The sequence below is a fragment of the Rhinolophus sinicus genome, chromosome 2, assembly GCF_057876585.1.
Source record: "Rhinolophus sinicus isolate RSI-liver-muscle chromosome 2, RSI-T2T, whole genome shotgun sequence".
Classification (NCBI taxonomy): Eukaryota; Metazoa; Chordata; class Mammalia; order Chiroptera; family Rhinolophidae; genus Rhinolophus; species Rhinolophus sinicus.
The window spans coordinates 27,943,418-27,964,642 of NC_142502.1; the positions used below are offsets into that span (position 1 = coordinate 27,943,418).

The following is a 21,225-nucleotide window of genomic DNA, read 5'->3' on the forward strand; positions in this document are numbered from 1 at the left end:
AAAAAAAACCTGGTTGTATTAGTATTTTTAAAAGATATTCTGGTAGGGGTGTGTAATATCACTGAAGTGAGAGAAGTTAGGTCTAAAGAAATCTAACTAAGGAAGCATACTAGTACATGGGAATTCAGAGAAAGACACGCATTCAAGAGATGTTTCAGAAATAGAATTGACAAAGTGATAGTCATGATTTATAGACACTAAGATCTCTAGCCAGGTTGGCTAGCCATTACATGAGATAAGGGACATTTAAAAGGAAAGAGAATTAACTAGAAGTAGGTTGAGAAAGTAATATAGATCAACACATTTTGAAAATCTTTGATATCCAACTAAAATCACATTTCCATCTTATAAAACTAAATAAAAAATTTTAACACCTGGATATATTAGGTATCTGCCTCACTCAAAAGAGGGAAGACAGATAGCTCTGGGTAATCATCTTTTGAATCCTGAGCCACAGCCAAGGGTCTAAGTGTAGGATCCAAAGAAAGTTGATTTACAAGCTGACCAGTGGTCATGTGCAGGATAAATTAAAAAATAAGTTTAAAAGTGCTTCAATAGGAATTAGTAATAGAAATTAGTTTGCTATAGCAATTAAAGCTATGACATATGAAGGGATTCAGGTTGTAAGAAGCAGAAGCAAATCTAAAGAGAAGCCTAGAGAAAGTTTCTAGAAAGAGTAGAGTCCATGAACAAACTGTAGTTATGGATTAACCTCAGTATTAAGGTAACAGCTAAGAGGCATGATCTTGAAACAAAGAAAGATAGATAACAAGTAGTATTTAAAAGAAAATTTAACAAATATTTGAGCACTTATATGTTCTAGGCTCTTTTCTTGGAATACGGCCATGAATAAAACAGACACACACAAAAATACTCACCCTCATGAGAGGATTACATTCTAGTATGGGAAGACCAATACAATAAATGAGTGAAATATGTAGCATATCAGAAGGTGATATGTGTTATGGGAAAAATTAAGAAAGAAGAGAAACAATGTGTGCCGAAAAAAATGAAGGAAAGTGTAAGTTGAAAATAAGGTGGTCAGGGAAAGCATCACTGAAATGACAACTTGTGCAAAGACCTGAAGGAGGTGACAGAAGCAACATTGCGTGTGTCTGAGAGTGTGCCAGGCAAAGGAAAGGGGCCCAGGACAGCCTTGAGAAAGGGACACTTTTTTCTAATCCACACAAAGGCAATCGTTAAGCTAATGGTGATCCGGAGAAGAGCCAGTGCAAATACCCTGAGTTGGCAGCACACTTGGGAAGTTCAGAGAACACTAAAAAAACTGTGTGGTAGTAATGGATTAAGCCAAAAGGAGTGTAGGAGGAAAAGAAGTCATATCTAATAGAGGCCATGAAAATGCAACCTTTCTGTGGTATGTGAGGGTGAACTATAAATGAATCAACTATTGCCACATTTACAGTGTCATTGCTAGACCGACATGACATATCACCACCCATTCCCTTGATCTGCTCCACACATTAAATTCACCAACCTATAACATTAGTATCTGCCAGACTCAAGTCCAAGTTCACTCTTATTGTTTTGTAACACGTGCATTTAAGTACTTCCTAGTCACTCTGGGGATCCAGTCCCTTTAGCCAAGTCAGTTTCTTCCTCCATTATCCCTTTTTAGCCTCAATTCATCTACCACCCCAACCAGACTGTCGCTGAGGTTCTGGCATGAAACAGAAGTTCACCTCAGTTATGACAGTAGCAGTATAGACTTTCTTGCTGTAGCAGTCATAAGTTTTGTAGAAACCCCTCTCAGGGTAGTAAGATCTTGTTTTTAAATAATATTCCCAGATGAGAAACTCACTTCCATTGGAAACACTCACAGGATATCAAAGGTTATTAGAAGTCCCTCCTGGCCTAAGAGCTTGCTTTGGGAAGTTGGTCAGCTCACTTTCATCAGGACTGCCATGGATTGGCAGAATTATAATGATGCTGTGGGTCTGGGTGAATTTGACGTGTGTGTGTGTGGGGGGGGGGGGGGTTACTTTAGTCTATTTCTTGCAGTTTATCTTTCTTTCCATTTGCTCTAGTCATAGAACATCAACTCTGCCTCTCTGATCAAACTACTCCTCTCAATCAGACAATGCTATAGAAAGCAGCATTTCTCAGGGATCTGATGCCCTGGTTTCGTTCCTTTGCATTATTCTTTTCTAGTTCCTTTGCATACATGAAAAAGTATGAGAAGCGTCTCTGTTCATGAGAACTCAGAAGTCGCAGTTCAAGGAAGTAATCAGAAATAAAATATGCTGATGCATTTTAAGTTAAATCAACTCTCTTCTTTTTACTAATATAATAGACATCTCCCAAAGAAATGATAGCAGAATTATAGCTTGAAAACAAAAGTTGCAATGTAAACCAAGTTTAGAAAATGAGCAGCTGGAATACTCAAGTTTTCTTGCCTTCAGTAAACAACAAACTGTAATTTTAACAGAGTAAAAATATATTGCAGAAAACAAGTATTTTAAAATTTGGAATGACCCTTTCTCCGCTCCCCTCACCCCGAAACTTTAACAGAGCCACAATTTTCATAAAGTGTCATAAAATTCAGAAAATATAAACAAGTTTCTCTCAAAGTTTATAAAATTTTTAAAGCTGAAAAGGAAATTATTAGTCCACATAAAATTGGCCAAAATCAAAATATCTTAAAAAGTCTGTAAAGATTCAGAAAACTGAAATAATCTGTATTATTAAAGCCCAACTCTGCTGCTCTTTTTACTGACCTTTAGGTGGGTGGTGGGGTAGACGAAAAATGACTGTGGTGAATAAAAGCAATTCGACTTGTCTGGGTGTCCTTGCTTCGCAAAACTCACATCAAATGTTGGATGCCACAACGAATTGGGTTCTGCACAAACAAGAGCAAGATATTGAGATGTTCAGAGGTTTCCAAAGACAGAGTAAGTTTGCTGGTCCAGCAGTGAATTTTCCATCTCTGGGTTTCAAGAACAGAAGCCACGTGACCACTATTCTTCACAGATGGGTGTAGAAAAGTATTTCCCAAAGTTTAGTCATTTAAAATATATCATTAATTCACTGTATTTATGTATTGTCTTAATTTTTTATATTAAAACCATGACTTCTTGCTTAAATAATATTGTTGAAAACAATATCCATCATATTAAAGGTTTGATGTCTCGTTGCTTTGTTTTTTTCTAAAATACATTGAAATAAGCACATAACTTAAAATGTCCACTGAGGTATCATCTGAGGTCACTGCAGGTACCACCAGTGGGATACATTTCAACTTTAGGAAACCTGTGTGAAAGACAGTTAAGACACATAGGGACTGTCACTGCCCTTTCGCCTGACACCTATGATTCTAAATAGTGGATGGTTGCTGAAGCACGAGCTTTGTTTTCCTATTGCTAAGCATGAAGACGTCTACATAAGCACCAGTAGAATCTTCTATGAATACACTTATCATTTCAAAAATGCTTCTACTTTTATTATCTTATTTTACCCACTGAACTCTGCAAAGAAATAGTAGGGATGAGAAAATGAAAGCTCATACAGTTGCAGGAAGGCCAATAGCACACAGCTGCTTCATGAGACACTAAGTCTACCACTCAACTCTGAGACTGATGCTCTTTCTATTACCTTAAATGCATCCTTGGTAAAGAGAATGATGTAGACCTTTATCTGTTTTATACCCCTTTAAAAATTTGTCCAAATTAGTTGTCTTTTATTTTCCTTTATTTATTCAAATGGGCAAACCATAGCTCAAGTAGCAAAAGAAACTCTGGGTAAATGTTTTCTCATATAATTTGTCTTTACACACTCATGTAAATGCAGTTCTGAATATAAAATGTAATTTTACTTAAAGTAATTATTGTAATGATATTTAAATGTTGGAAGGAAGCACTTAGATAATATTAATATCACAATTTTTATAATACTTTGTATTTTTCTTGATATTGTTTTAGTGGCATGCTGATATTCCAATAACTCAATTAATCAACCTATATTGTTTGAAGGGGACACTTGTGCCCAGTACTTGCATAGATGCTGTAGAAGTTTAGGTAGAAGTATAAATTAATGCATCAACAATAAGCTTACAATAGAATTAACAGAGCAAATTTAATACAAATGAGAGAAATGGTAAATAGCTCATTTATGGAAAAACTATATTCTACTGGATTTCCTATGTCTTTGGATAAGACATTTATCCTCTCTGAGCTTTTTCATTTATAAAATAAGAAGCTTGATTTTGTTCTTTTCAATTTCTGAAATTGAAAGACGATAACTTAGATCTTTGATAAGATTAAATTTAAAAAAAAAATGACTGAAGAACATGTATATTCTTTCCTTCCAAAGATAGAAAAAGAGATCAATTTAATAGTTATTAAATAAATTTTGCAAACACTACTAAAGTGATACCAATATTTAAGACTTAAACCACATATAAAGATAGATAAAGTAGTAGTAAGTTAGTTAACAAATATTTCTTGAGCAACTCTTCATGCCATGCACTGTTGTAATTACTGCTGATGATACAGGCAAGTGTTCCTGTCTATAATGGAGGTTACATTCTAGATTTGGGTGGGGTACACCAAAGAATAAATATTAAGGTCAAATATCATCATGATTTGGGATTGTATTGAAAACATTTAAGCAAGAATTGAGGCCATTTCTGATAATTTCTGTCTTTCTTCCCATGTGCTCCAATCACAAGGCATCATCAACTCTGCCTCTCTGATCAAGACGCTCCTCCCAACTGGACAGTGAAAAAGGCAGAAAGTAGGATCTGACTCTCGCTACTAGGAACTTTCATCAGTTCTTGGGAGAACTATCCCTAAAAAACCACAGCACATCCGTGGCTTCAGATGTCTCTTTCAAGTTCTATTATCAAGGGCAAATCCATCTGTACTTTGGTCAGTCTCTTGCTGCTGCTTCTTTCCGTAAGTATCCAGTGTCTTCCTTCTAGTAGTCTTCTTGTTAGAATCTTAACTAATCCCATGCCACTCTTTCCCACTTATGGTCCATAAAATAATCTCACACATCCTCTAGACTGAGAAACTTCAGGAGTGCAAATCTCAACAGTCAGCTCTCCTTGGCTCCACATCAAAGAAGCTAGTCCTTCCATTACCAACCTTTTAGATGTTTTTTAGGCAGAATCCAAATACTGACTAAATGCAGCTCTCAGAGTGGTTTCACTAAAGCCCTTTCTCTTGATTTGAGGTGAAAAAGAACTCAAAACATACCAACTCCTCCCTTCAAACATCCGCTCCGATTTCTAACCCTTATTCTTTCTACTCTCTTTGTGAGTGAAGGGTTAAGAGGATTAGTTTGGGGCCATCTTCTTTGAAAATGTGGTGTTATTCAAGCATTTAAACCTTATTGTCAGTTTACAGGAGAACAGTGAAACTTATTAAGTAGGAATGTAATCAACAAAATCCAGAATATGGGAAACCATAGGACAAACATCCCTGTTTTTTCAACAAATAATTACAAGGGGAAAAAGTAAGAAGAAGGAAAAACGTATAAATTAAAACAGACTGAAGAGACACATCAACTAAACATGATTCATGGACTTTGTTTGGATCCTAATTCAAACATGCTATATCTATAAAAAAATAGTTACAAGGAATCAGGAAAATGTAAATATTAGTTGACAATATTAAGGAAATACAGTGAATTCTTTTAGAAGGATAATATTGTGGCTATGTTAAACATTGCAGAATCTTTATCTATTAGTGGTATCTACCAAGGTATTTATAGATGAAGTAATATGATGTCTGGAATTTATTTCAAAGTAATACACTAATAGAGGAAGTGAGAATAGAGATGAAACACTACTGGTCATATGTTGAAGCCAAGTGTTCAATACTAGGGATTCATTTTATACTTCTACTTACTTCTTTAAATGTTTAGAATTCTCCATGAAACTAAAAAGGGAAATGTTGCTTCAAAGTCTTATAGCTCTATTTGAATTGTGACATTGATTGTCTTGATGCCTCATTTGAAGTATTCACTTAATATTTTTATATAAAGCATTATAGATGTCAAAATGTCCAACTCATTGGTTGTCTGATATCCAGCTCACTTTCTACCATACTGTATTTTCCTTCCTTGAAAGTTCAACCTGGACAACTGTTCCACTCTTTGACCCAATCACTTCAAAATGGTGTTGGATGCTCATAGTATGCAGGATTGGCGTGGTAAGAGAAGTAACTCACTGGAATTTTAAGTTTACAAGTCATTGATAGAACACTTCAAAATTTCTTCTACTATGGTAATTCTGAGATTAAACAAGTTCTATGATGAAGCTTTGCATAGGAGATAGCTATATTTCTTATCAGTCTCAAGGGAGTGACTTAGTTTTAAAGCCAAGCACTTTAAATTACATGCGTTGATGCCTCAATTTTTATAACCCTTCAACATAATATTTTAATGTAGATGATTTATGAAATATCAGTTGCCCCTCTGGAGTACATTGGAATTGAATGCCATTTAGAGTCTTTTCCTATGATGACATTATGCCATTCTAGATCCTTTCTCTGTAAAATCACTTCTCCTTTTAGTATCTGTTGTAAATTTCATGATTGATTGCAGATATTTGTCCACAGGGCCCAAAGCCCTTATACTTATTTCTTGTGTTGCATTCTTTATTAGGTCACCCAAAAATAACAGTGCCAAAAGCTGTTATGAAGACAGACATTTAGAGGACTTTTAGGGTAAAACTCATGGAAAGCAAATAAAAAGAAGGAGCCACATAATATTCCCTGCTTAGTGTTTCACTTTCTCTAAACTCAAATATTCCTTTTTTTCTTTTTATAACATGGATTATAAAAAAAGAGAGGGCAAATTAAGCTTTCTCACTACTATTAAACATTGCAAGTTACAGATGTGTTTCAACTAGGCATCGTTAATATATCATAAATTATCTAAAGTCTTTTTCCCTTCTTAGGAATGGCAAGGAAATCTCAAACACACACACAGTCCCAGGATAACACTGAATTTATATTACTAAGTAGAAGTCCCCCATTTCCTTGTTTCATTTCCTTGTACACTAAAATAATGGGTTTGTAGACATGCAAAAATTAAAAAGCTATAATCTCATCAACTAGAATATTTAGGTAATTATAACTTAATCTTTTAATAGCAATTAGAAAAAGACCAAAGGTTGGCACTGATGTATTCTCCAGTTAAAGGAGAATGGACATGGAATAATCATTACCATTTAAATTATAGACAAAAGTTGGAAATATATTAAAACTCATCACCCAAAATCTATTTATGAGGATCAAAATCATTGGATTAAGTAAAATTTTAATATGATGAGTGAGACCAATAAACCAAATTAGCCTGATAATGTTCTTCATAGAACTGCAAATTTAACAAATCAGAAAAAGAAAATAAGTATGATGAGTTGATTCTGAAAGGCAATTATATAAGTATACCCTATAAATGCATTGAAATAATTGAGATAATGTAGCTTTGTAAATGATGAAGGAGCATATACCTGAGAGGATGCCTGACCAAGGAAAACTGCTTGTGGGAGAATATCAGCCAGAAGGGGAGAAAAAGAGGAGCACATATGACAGATACAACTGAGTAAAAACACAGAAATTATCTTTAAAGAATTCTGTATTTTTATTGGTTCCTTGGATTTTTGATTAATATTGCTACAACATTAAATGGATGGTTAGCTCACTGCTTATGATGTATAATATTAGGAATAGTTCTAAGCACTGCATCAATCCTTGTAATCTTCATAAATATCCTATGAGAAAGTACTGTTATTGTGCCTGGTTCTACTTGTGATAAATTGAGGCACTGAGAGGTTACATAACTTCCTACTACCTCTTTCCTTTGAAAAGACAAGACTAACTTACATTAAGTAATTAGAAAACAATTATAAGTGTATTACAAAAGCTGTATGTGCATACTAAGGAAATGTAGAAAATGAAGATGCTCCTATTACAGACAGAGCATGGTCAAAGAATAAAAAAAAAATTATAATATTTAATTGGGATAAAGCCAAAATAAGATACTTTCACATCTTACTTCACCTGATTCAAGGGAGAAATAAAAAATAATAAATACTCTGCACAAAGATGGTAAAGAATAGAGATATGATAGATCACAGTCTCAACCTGACTTAGCAAAATGCATTAAAATAAATCCCAAAATAAAGAGGACTTGAAGAAGTAAGAACCTGAGGATGTCCTACCAACACAGTCAGATTGTTCTTTGCCATCGTACCATCTCAGGATATAGTATGTGAAGCTAAAAAATACAGGTAAATATCATCCAAATAGCCAGTCAAATTATATTTCCTATTCTCCAGGAACTGTGCTTTATTAGTAGTATTATTGTTATTTTCATTATCACTATTAGCTAATGAGAAAAAAAAAAAAATCACCGTTTTCCTTGTTGTGGTCCAAAATCAGTATCAAAGCAAACAACGTAAACTCAGCAAGAATGACAAAGACAGACCTTAGGTAATAAACACTGTGCTGAAACACAAAGACCAGAAAGCCTGTGGAGATAATCATAACTTTTACCAGGTTGATCCCATAGTGGAAAGTTGTGAAGAGATAGTTTATGGCTGATAGTAAAGACTTGCTTTTATTTTCTTTTGTTTTTGCTTTATTTTAATGAAGAGCAGAATGAAATGCTGCTTTAAAAATGGTAGAATTTAGTGTAGACTTAAGAGAAATGTCTTGGCTGTAACAACCTACCATCATGATAGTGGAATAGCAAAGTAAATCATGAACTCTCCTTCTCCTAGTATTTTTATGACTGAGGGAGAGAGAGATATTGCTGACCTGCCTGGAAACAGGGAGATGGACTAAATGACTTCAGGGATTCCTTCCTGCCAGTTAGTTTTGAGATAACTCCAGGGAAGAACAAAAACAGACTACTGTTATGTCTTTGGTTTACCGTCAAGTAATGAAATAGGTTTTAAAATGTCTGAATAAAAACATTAGAGTACATGAACTCATTATGATATCTTAAGTACGCTTACATCAAAATCCTGGCGGATGTGAAAACATGTTCCTCCTGCCTTCTTGTATCTAGTATTTGCCGTCCTCGGCAAATTTAGCCCTGGTGTATCCCTAGCACTGAGGCAGGGGTTTTGAATTACTGATGAGGTCTTCTGCCTCTTTAAAGGTGGTATTAAGAGTACCAAGGAGTTCTGAGCAATATCATCCCTTTTTAGATCTGTCCATTCATCATGATCCCGTGCCAGAATTTGTTAGGTAAACATGATTGACAGACAGCCATCTTTATCCTTTATATGGCTGGAGGTCAGCCCTGGTGGAAAGTAATGCTTTTTTAATTAGCTGTTAGAGGATCCAGTTTCTTTTGTGTGGCTTGCATGCTGCTCTCTCTCTGAGCCAGTATCCAAAGTGGATATCTCTTATGCCTTTCGTGCTTAGTATAACTCAGATGACTGAAGAACAGTCATAAAAGATTCATATTGAAGCTGTTTTATAAAAATTTGCACAGCTGGCAAAAAATGGAGAGAGAAAACATACTTGAAATAGCAGAGTCTTCAGAAAGGAAAATGAGCAACATTTTTAAGGCTCTCTTGGCAAATAATGACTGCAAAGAAAAAAAAACTGTTTTGTCACAATACCTCTGCTGCAAAAATAAAATAAAATAAATATAATTTTAAGCTGTAATGTGCAAAATATAATTTCCCTCCAAGGAATTGGTCCTTCCATTTAAAGGTAAAATAAACCCCTGAAACACTTTTGGTTTGGCAGACTTTGCAAGAAAAACAAAGCAAGCATTCGTGACTAATTCAATGGCACTGTACTTCTTCCGCATTTTGTGAGGCAGGATGATCACTTCAGAAAAAACTGATGATTTTCATGCCCAAAACAATTAATTCAACAATATGTGAAACCAGTGTGAAATGAAGAATGAAAATGCTTATGCATATTCAAAACACATGCTTTTTTATTTAAATGTAAAATTGTTGGACTACACAAGAAATGCTCTCAAGCTTATAATATAAACTTCTAAGTAGTTTATAAATACAGTGACTAGATATGATGGTTTAGTAAAGGGTTAATATTAAGATCCTAAAAATATTTGTTTTGCTTTATGAATTAAAAATAAAATCAATTAGTTGAATACAATGCATATAGACCCAAATTCTCTTTTGTCTAGTTTTGCGTGAAAGCTGGTCTATTGCTTTTCTCTATTGTTTTTTTCCCCCATTTCATTGATTTCTGATATTTACTTTTAATTATTTTATTCTTCTTGGGTACACTATACTCTTTATTTCATTATACTCTTTTATTCCTAGTTTCTTAAAGTGAAAGCTTAGATAGTTGATTTGAGATTGTTCTTCTGAGAATTTTCTTCCATCATGAGTCTCTCTCTCTCTCTCTGTCTCTCTCTCTGTCTCTCTCTCTCTCTCTCTCTCCATTAAGAAGTAATATGGTGTTTCAGAACACAAGAACTGGAGCCAAACTGCCTGGCTTTGAACGTGAGCTCTGCCACTTACTAGCTTGTGATTTTGAGAAAATTATTTAAGCCCTCTGGGCCTCAGTTTTCTAATTTGTAAAATGGGAGTACAAATATTTCTTGCCCATTAGATTGTTGCAAGGAATAAGCGACTAAAGATATGCAAAGAACTTTTGCAATATGTGCAATTTGAGTGCTATTTCATTGCAAAAGGCATGCATTCATAAAATGTATAGAGCACACATCAAGAATACTCTATATTAAATACCCTAACTTCATTTACATAACACATCAGCATTAGTAAATAATTTCTTGGAGTTTTTTTGTTTGTGCCTCATTTCTCACTGTATATATAAAATATTGGGTTACATTTAGGAAATAGGCGGAAAATCCATTTATTAAGTTGATGACATCTTCTACCCAGTGAAGTTCCTGGGCAATTTCAACAGAGAGACTTGGAGAAGTTTCTGTTGCATGTCTTGTTTGTGACAAGAATGGATTGTACTTATTAACTAATTAAGCTCCAGAAAATTAATGTATTACTAATCTATATTCTTTCTCTTTTGAGTGACTTGGTGGATATATTATCTAAGCAAACAACCTGCAATAATTCATTTAAAGCAGTAACTATAAGGCCAGATGAAATGCATTATTTAAATTTAAAAAAAAAATCAAGGATGACATGGTTTTAGAAAACATCCCAAAATGTAGTTTTTGTTAGTTGCATGCTTGACATTAGACAGGCAAATGCTTTCTCCCTGCATTTAGCAACTTCAGACAGAAAAAATTGGTCTGTACAATCTGAAACATGGACCACATTTGAAGTCACTTGAATTTTTAGCTTGCTAAGGTTGAGTTTTTCCCACAAAAGGGTCATAATGGCTGTCAAAGAAATCCACACATAAAATTTGTTTACCACAGTTTAAGCAAGCCATTTAATCTGCAGCTGGTCTGGCTACATATGACAATGCAGAGGGTGCTGAGGAAAATACCAGCAATCACACCGTGTGGACAGCTGAAATTCGTGTTTTTACACTGTTTTTGCCTTTGGTGTGTGGCTATGAAAATGGTAGTGGGGTGAAGGTGGGAATTAAAATGAGGAGAGGATAATCTACTTTATTGAGCACTTATTATGTGCCAGGTACTGTGCTAAGTTAGCCCAATACATATTACCTCATTTGATCAATTGAGTGAAAGCATAATTAGAAAAGCATTTCAGAACAAATGATTATGTGAGATTGGAGGTTGCAAAAGAGCCAGTTTGGGATAGAAGTCACTGAATAAGACTTTAAACTGCTCACTTGATCAGGGTTTTGACTCACCTCTTTTCCTCTGTGTTATGTGATTATAGGGCCAAGATTCTTTATTGCTATCGGTGCACTCAAACCCAAGCATTAATGAACATACAAAGTTTAAAGTACATTGCCTTCATTAAAAGAAACCTGTTTCAGGATGAGATTTTAGCTGCACATTTTTATTAATCCTAATTCCTCTTATTGAGATCTAGTTTTGAAGGGAAAATGCTGCTACTTTGGTGTTTCATCTCATAAAAGGAAAAGGGTTTGCAAGAAATGTATAAACAAATGCAGCACTATGGTTAGAATCAACTGGAAGAATACTTGTATAAATGGAGTCTGTCCGACACAATAAGCTGCCCTGCCCCCTCTTACTTATATAATAATCCTGGCTTTCAGAAGACTAATCACTACACACCATCTACACAGCATCTAATTTCCTCATCAAATTTCTCTGCTGGGTTTAGCCATGCTTGTCAACTTCCCAGCTCCCTCTTCAATAACTGGGTTTATTCTTAGTGTCTCGCCAATAAACATTCCTATGAGCAAACCCATGAAAGAGTAAAGTCCAAATTTCTTTATCGCTCCCTCTTTCGAGAAGGGTTTTCTGCTCACACGCCTGGGAAAGGTCACAGGTAATTTTGGCTGGTCGCTTTAGGGTGGCAGGATTGCAGCGAGCACATTGGGCTCTTTTGTTTAAGTACTTCACTGACCACCAAAGGTGGCCACAAGCTGCAGGGAGACCATTTAGAAACGTGAACAGGCAATAATGTAAGCAAGTCTGCCCAACTCAGTCTCCCTTTAAGCACAAATTAAGTTGGTCATATTCAGTTTCAGGACAAATGCCGCTTTTCTGCAAGCAAACTTATCTGTTTTATGACTTCGGTAGTAGACCTTGCTGAAGGCTCACAAAGAGTTTAAGGCTCACTTATTGTGTCAGACAATGGTGCCATGAGTGAATTGAAAGCTAAACCTGTTTCATATCAATTTTATCATTTTATAATGAAAGTTCATTTGAATCTTTCCGACTAGGTCTCTTCGAAGCGTCTGCCTTTCTAGATTCTTAAAAGGAAAGTGGATGTTCAGTACACTGTGAAAACGCATAACTACTGAACTGGCCATTTCTAAAACATTATTGGCCAGTGTTGCTGTACAAGTTGAATTGTGTCCCCTGTTCCCCCACACACACACACACACACAAAATAAAAAAATATATATATATATATATTTATCCAGTTCAGATAGTCACATGGGCAAATATATATATATATATATATATATATATATATATATATATATATATATATACTTATCCAGTTCAGATAGTCACATGGGCAAAAACTGGATTAGAGCTCATCTTAATGATCTCCTTTTAACTTGATTACCTCTTGATTAGACTATCTCCAAATGAGGCCACATCTGAGGCACTGGGTGTTAGAATGTCTATATATATATATATATATATATATATATATAATCAGTCAGTTCAGATAGTCACATGGTCAAAAAAAAAAAAATATATATATATATATACTTATATATATATATATATATATAAAAATATATATATATATACTTATCCAGTTTAGATAGTCACATGGGCAAACGTAGAGAGCAAGTCTTATTTGCTCAAGAAGAAACTAATACAACAGCAGAATCTAGCCCATATGTTTTTAACTACTACTGTGTTTCCCCGAAAATAAGACCTAGCCAGACAATCAGCTCTAATGCGTCTTTTGGAGCAAAAATTAATATAAAACCCAGTCCTAATACTATCTGAACTGGATAAGTATATATATATATATATATTTTTGCCCATATGACTATCTGAACTGACTGATTATATATATATATATTGACATTCTAACACCCAGTGCCTCAGATGTGGCCTCATTTGGAGATAGTCTAATCAAGAGGTAATCAAGTTAAAAGGAGATTATTAAGATGACCTCTAATCCAACATGTCCTTATAATGGGGAAAATTGGGCACAGAGACATAGAGAAAACACCATGTAACAATGAAGGTAGGGATCAGGATGACGCTGCATAAACCAAAGACTGGCAGCAAACCACCAGAAGCCAGGTAGGAGGCATAAAACAGATTCTCCTTCATGACCCTCAAAGAGAACTGACCCTGTTGACACCATGATCTTGGAGTGTTAGCCTCCAGAACTGTGAGACAATAAATTTCTATTGTTTGAGCCCCCCAGTGTGTAGTGCTTTGTTATGACAGCTCTAGGAAACTCATATAAAAGTTAATGATAAGTTCCAGGATATTAAAAAAAAAAAAAAATAGTTGGATCTGAAAATTCATTCTATACCTACAAATAATCAGTACCGTGTTTCCCCCAAAATAAGACCTAGCCAGACAATCAGCTCCAATGCATCTTTTGGAGCAAAAATTAATATAAGACCCAGTCTTATTTTACTATAAGACCGGTATAATATAATATAATATAATATAATATAATATAATATAATATAATATAATATAAGACTGGGTCTTATATTAATTTTTGCTCCAAAAGATGCATTAGAGCTGATTGTCTGGCTAGGTCTTATTTTCAGGGAAACACAGTAGTAGTTAAAAACATATGGGCTAGATTCTGCTGTTGTATAAGTTTCTTCTTGAACAAATAAGACTTGCTCTCTACGTTTGCCCATGTGACTATCTGAATTGGATAAGTTCTCTACTGCCCTCAAAAGCTAATAAAACCCCTAAGCTAGAATTTCTTAACCTTTGCACTATTAACATTTTAGGTGATCTAATTCTTCACTGTGGGCTGTCCTGTGCGTTGTAGGATGTTGAGTGTCATCCCTGGCCTCTAATCACTAGATGCCATTAGCACTCTCCCCTGGGGTTGTGACAATGTCTGCAGATATTTTCAAATATTCCCTGGGAGGCAAAATCACCCCCCAGTTGAGAACTACTGCTCTAAACAAACTTTTAGGAAGCAGTTGCAACCTTTTAATGCAAAAAACAAAAAAAACAAAAAAGAATTATTATTGATATTCCCTAATCCCCAATTTTCATCGCCTTTAGAGGCTTTTTTCCAAACCTTAGTAATAAAAGCCTGGTGTTATTCACAGGCAAACCACTTCTATTCAATTCTATTCTACTAGCATTTACTGAGGGCTTCTTATTGACATCCTAGGTTACCTAGAGACCCCTTGACATGTGATTCTTGTTAAAGTAGACTTGGAAAGTTATCCCCCTTTGTAACCAGAAGTTCTTGCCTAAGAATTGTGTCAGTTTGGCAAGCATTATCTTCCTCTGTCCCGAGAGTGAAAAGAAAAGTGTATGTGAGTAAACATCATTCCATCTGGAGGAAAGGGTGGTCTTCCATGGCCATCAGGTACCTAGCCACAGTAAATACTCAGTTAACATTTGTTGGATTAATGAATGGTTCTTGTTCCACAAAGACAAGAAATAAAAATCAGAGGTTTCAGGTAAACCACACTGAAAAATTGTCTTCCTAAGTTCATGTTTCATTCACTCTTCTTAGTACTATATATTTCCAACCCCAAAATATGCATTTGGCCCAAAATAGAATGATTTTTTTCTCTTCTAATTGTCTTGTGTAGGATATACCAATATGTATTATCTTGATACGTTATTATAGTGTGATATTTAGGTTCTAGGCTCCGGATCAAGATAGACATGGATACATGGGTTTATCCCAGATGCAACAGGAAGCAACTGTCTTTTGACAGTTCCTTGTCCCAACTCAGCTTCAGGTTTTTTGTGTTTGTTTTTTTTTTACCTGTAAAATGGGAATAATAGGACCTGATAAAGTTATTATGGGATAAAATAGGGCAATGTTTGCAAAACACTTAGCTTGATTAATAAGAACACAGTTACTGTTAATTATTGTTTTCAGGGCTAGATATTGTTCAAATTGATCCTTATAAACATTTCATTTTCCTAACTCTTCCTAAATAACCAAACTCTACTGCCATAGAAATTTTTTTTCCCCAGGATAACTAATAAATAAGGGAAGCCTTTCTGAAATAGGTCTCAGCAAACTTTTTCTATGCAGGAATGAGGAGAACTACTTTAGGCTTTGTCAGGCAGCCTCTGTTTCAACTACTTACCTCTGCCACTGTAGCACAAAACAAACAAACAAACAAAAAACCCATAAGCATTACCAAATGAATTCGGCTGTGTTCCAATGAAAGTTTATTTACAAAACCAGGGGAATGGCTGTGTTTGGCTCACAGACTATAGTTTGCTAACATTTAATCTAAAAAAGAATGAGCAGCTTTCCCCTTTCCTATGTCCCTACCCAAGTTTTGTATGTAGGTGCTTTATTTAAAAGAATCACTTCAGATGGAAACGGGGCATTGTCCTTTACCTTTAAAGCATTACATTTCTGTATGTGATTCAGAATACTAATAATTCGATTGGATTTGTACAAATCATGAGATAAAATCAAGGCTGAGGATATCAATGATTCACTGCAGTAAATAGAAAATTGGGTGGTTCTTATGTTTCACTTCTGCTCAGACCGACAAGTTGGGCGTGAATGGACAGCCGGCCTACTGCGCCATTCTATCCATGGTATGGGTGGAGGAGCCTTTCTGCAAGTCTGGGTGTGTCTGAGTTTGCCCTTCTGCTGCTGACCTTACCAACACCAGAGGAAGATGGATCTCCTGGTATGATCTCCCATGATAGCAGAAGCACTAAGGCAGGACCTGCATCTTACATGTTACAGTCGTCATAAGGACCCAGTCCCTGGAATATCGTAAGCACTTAAGATGTGTGACCCATGTATGTTTACAAATCTTTGATCCCAGTGGCCCAGACTTTACGTGGTATTATAGTCCAAAGAACAGAGTCCAGTTCATGAAAGTCATTTAAAAAAACACTCAGTCATTTACTTCGATTTTTAATACCATGAAGGCGATTTGTAGAGCTGAGAATGCCTCTTCAAAATCCCACTTTTGCCTGCCATCTATGTCTTTATTTCTAAATAGTTATTAACACCTCCTACATGCCAGGCAATGCTCTCAGCACTGGGATATGGGATCCCTGCTTCCATGGTCAGGAAGGTCCCTGCCAGGACATATTCCCCCCAAACCAAATACCCAGCCCCGGCATTTGTGCTTCCTGTCATCTTTTCCTTTCCCTTTCCTTCTGATTCTTCATGACAAAACCCACAGATTAGTCTGGTGACAAGCCAGACTCCTCTTTAGAAGGTAGCACAGAGGAAAAGCTAGGAAACCTCATGAATAATTACTTAATCCCGTAACAAAAACATAATGCATCTTGATTATGATGTTGTGTTTTGAAGCCTTAAATCAGAATTCAAACAAACGCCTATCCCTTTTGATAAATGAAAGAGTAGCTACTAACCCCAAGGCAGAGAAGAAAATGAGATGTTTAACAAGAAGACTGTAACAACCACTGCCATCATTTATAATTTGATGTTCTTTATAACAGGTAATTTGTGGTGTGCACAATGTGGGGACACTTTTCCCTTTCTTGAGAATGCCAGTCCTGCTGATATTCAAAGCCTAGATACAATTTGTACTGAACACGGTTTATTCGTTTTCTATTGCTGTGCAACAAATTAGCACAACTTTTGTGGCTTAAAGTGATACCCATTTATCGTTTTTTAGCTTAACCAAGTTCCCTGCGCAAGGTCTCACCAGGCTGAAATCAAGGCTTCAGCCAGGGCTGCGATCCCATCTAGGGTTCAGGGGCCTCTTCTAAGCTCACATGGTTGTAACTGAATTCAGTTCCTTGCTATTGTAGGACTGAGGTCCCTGTTTTCTTTCTGGATGTCAGCTCGGGGCCTGTCTCAACACCTAGAAGTCTCGGTAGTTCCTGTCATGTGGCCCTCTCATGGACCGTCTCACAACATAGCAACTGCCTTCTTCAAAACCAGCAGGAGAATTTCTCTGACCTCAGAGAGGGCCCCAGATTCTCTTTTAAAGGGCTCCCTTAACTGGGTCACACCACTCAGAATAAGCTCCCTTTTAATTAATTCAAAGTAAATTGATTAGGGACCTGAATGATATCTTTGAAATTCCTTCATGTCTGCCATATAACACAAGGTAATCTCGGAAACAATATCACATTCACAGGTCTCACATTCAAGGAGAGAAGATTACACAGGACGCGTACCCCAGGGGACAGGAATCCTGGGAGCCATTAGAATTCTGCCTATCACCGTAGACGAGACCACCATAATAGAATCGGCAACAATTAATCCAAAACTACTACATATGAGTGTGTGCACATATGTACGTATGCACATATATGCATGTGCATGTGTGTATGTGACATACTCATGCCCTCAAGAACTCACTTCTGAGCATGGGCTCCCCAAAAGTATGAAGATCCACAACTATAGAGTGTTTATTGTTTATTTATGAAGACTTATCCACAAAGAGCACATGCATTTAATGCCTTCACTCCATAAGATGAAGTGAAATCTTGAGATAATTCTGAAGATAGGGATAGGAACCCAGCTGTGCCTTTCAGCAATGACTTTCTCCTGCATGGAAAACTACAAAGTGAATTTGAAACCATGGAAAACACAGTGACAGTCACATAGATAAGATTTAAAAAAAAAAAAAAAAAGAGAAAGAAAGAAAAAAAAGAAAGAAAGGAAGGAAGGAAGACCAGAAACATTAGGAGTCTTTACGCTGTTTTCTAAATTCAGAATCAGCAGAATATTTTTGTTGGCAGCATCCCCTAACTCACAGCAGGAGATTTGACAGAATGCACTCTGTACATAACCCATGTGAGCCCCAGATCAAGAGGAGAGTATTTGCATAAACAGAATCCTAGAGACCATGTCATCGCTATCTTTCTCTTCCTCCTTCCTCCCTTTCGACCCTACCAGCTAGTCGGATTGAGTTTCCCGGGCTACCTTCCATGACCATCAAGGAATGCAACAGAGATGAATGTTACATCGACACCAGTAGCGCCACCACAGAAAACTGTTTGTCTACTCTCTTCATTGCTCAGTGCAAGCAAGCATCTAAAGACTTTGCACCTGTTCTAGTTAGCCCTGGCAAATGCAGTCTGTATTTATATTAATAGAATGATGTTTTCATAACAAAATGGACGTGCAGCCATCGTGGCACTCACTTTGGATGCTCTCATAAGTGCACAGATGGGCGGGGGGGGGGGGGCGTAGCTCTTACATAAAGTCCCACGGCAAGGGTAAACAATGCACAAATCCCAAGCTGAATCATCAAGACAGTCTGAGAACTTTTTTAGGGAATGACCAGGTTCAAGTATTGGAATTAAATTAGATACTAGCTTAAGAGGGAAAATATGCTGGATAGAAACAAGCTATTCATGGGTAGTTCAGAGCGATGAATGCTTTTGTATTTCATCTCCTGTTTCTGTAATTTGTGTCTTATCTCCCCAAAGTCTAGCTGAGAACTAGTGAGATCATGCTTGGCTCAGTTTATGAAAGTTTGTTTTCAGTTACCCTTGTAAATACTGCCCACCCAATCTGTACATTTGCACCAATTTACTGAAACCAGTTACCCAATTCCTTGGTCATATTTGGATCTGTTGATTAACCCTGACAGCTGTAACCTCGTTAGTCCAAGCTCTGACCATAACAAAGCAGCTGTCAAATTAGGAGGAAGTGGACTCATTGAAGCCGCCTCTATGGACCAAGCATATTAAAATCGATAGGCCCTCTAAAAGGTTTCAGTTATGATTCTAATTCTAATTTATGCTGTGCACTGGGCTTTTCACCCAGATCCATAATGTGGGCCTGAAGTTGGTTGTTTATGGAGAAGGTGGAGGTTCTATCACAAAGCAGCAACATAGGTTTTACGTGAAGACTTTGGATCTGTATCAGTTAAAAATGGGTTTTTAGCATGCATTGTAATACAGACATTTTCATGTATTTTAAAATATTAGTTCCTAATGTATTTTTTGGCAGGAGAGATTCTGTTAGTTTTGACAAGAGGCCAACAGGGTCCTGACAATAGAAATAAGAAAGATCCTGCAGCTGGTGCTCAATGGAAAAAATAGAGATAAAAAGTGAAGAATTAGAACACACTCCAATAGGTTAATTTTCCTAAGTAGTTTCCCTATGTGGTTTCCTTAAGTAGAACACAAAGTCCTCAAAGTGAATCCTCTTCTCTTCCATAAGAATCTCTAAGGAGGTAGTAAGGAGGCAAATTCTAAATATCTAGTCATTAAAATCTAGAGTTCATGGAAGGAGATGGTTTTCCAGCCACCAAAGTGTTGAAAAGGACAACAGAGCTAGGTCAAACGCAATGTATGAACTCCCCTTGCAGCATTTTCACTGTGAAGAGATAGCATGGTGGAGTGGAAGAAACTGATGGAAAAGTCTGGAGACCTCAGTTCTGGTCCCAGTACTCGTCCCAGTTCTGCAACAATTCACCAATGGAGTCTTTCGATAGACTTGTGTATAAAACAAGGAGGTTTGCCAGATGATTGCAATGGTTCCGTCCATCTCTAGTTATTGAAGATCCTTTGCACGAATCTATTAACACAAGAAGACACTCCACCATGGCCTAAAGTTGATCCGAGTACTAATTTTATCGCTTTGGGTAATTCTCTTCTACTCTTTGTGTAGTGCCCTTTAGCCTATTATGCAAACAGGTGCTGTCCTTTGGCACCCCCTGGTGGTGTCTACAGCTGTTACGCTTGCGTCACCATGAGGCCCTTGAGGATAAGAATGGTATCCATGGGAACCTGCGGGGTAGAGGCCACACTGCTATTTAAAAGGGGAAAAAAGGCAATCCAAACACTTATTGTTGTTGCATTATAGCTTTTAACATATTTCTTTTAGAGGCTTATGTGAGCACGCTGATATCTTTCAAAAAGAGGCATTAATCAGATGCTTTAATTGGCATAAACACTATAAACTCCTAGCCTGTTTCAAGTTGAAGGATTTATGAAATGTCAAAGAGTTGTACTTTCATTATTGTGAGAAAATAGACTGATAAATACGAAGTATTTAGGTATTTAGTAGAAATATTTAGGTATTTAGAAGAAGTATTTAAGTATTTCTAGTAATTCTAAATTACATATACCCTGACTTTTCCTAAATGTATGTTGAGGTGATAAGTAAACACTAAAAGTTTACTGAGCCTTTTTCCATACCCTTCCTTCAATTTCAAAATCATTTACAGAGAAAACTCTGAAAATCAAAAGTCAGTTAGATGAAAAGATAAAGAAAATGATTTTTTGTTATGAAATAACAGGTAAATGTAATTTTAAGTACTATGAGTTATTAGATCAGATTCTGCCTTCAATCATAGTAATTTGCATTTAAGATAGCAATTAGATTATATTTGCCCTAATCATGTCAATCCTACTACTTTTGTTTACAATTATATTCTGTTCCTTTCACTTTAAAACACTATTGTAACTTAGTAAAAAATTGTTTTTGATTTAGTGTAAAAAGCAGATACAATATTTTAAATTCAAATGCCAAAAATTATGACTATCCAAAAAAATTAAGCAAACACAATGTCAAGTGAAAGG

At 36.1% G+C, this 21,225-nt stretch overlaps 1 long non-coding RNA gene across 1 annotated transcript in view; it reads right to left on the reverse strand.

The window, feature by feature from the left end:
* The window catches only part of LOC141571901 (uncharacterized), a 196,287-nt gene that overhangs the window by 108,994 nt on the left and 66,068 nt on the right, over positions 1 to 21,225 (reverse strand). The window contains exon 2 of the long non-coding RNA XR_012496949.2: positions 2,736 to 2,857. This is a non-coding gene — a long non-coding RNA (uncharacterized LOC141571901). The remainder of the gene's footprint in view (positions 1 to 2,735; positions 2,858 to 21,225) is intronic.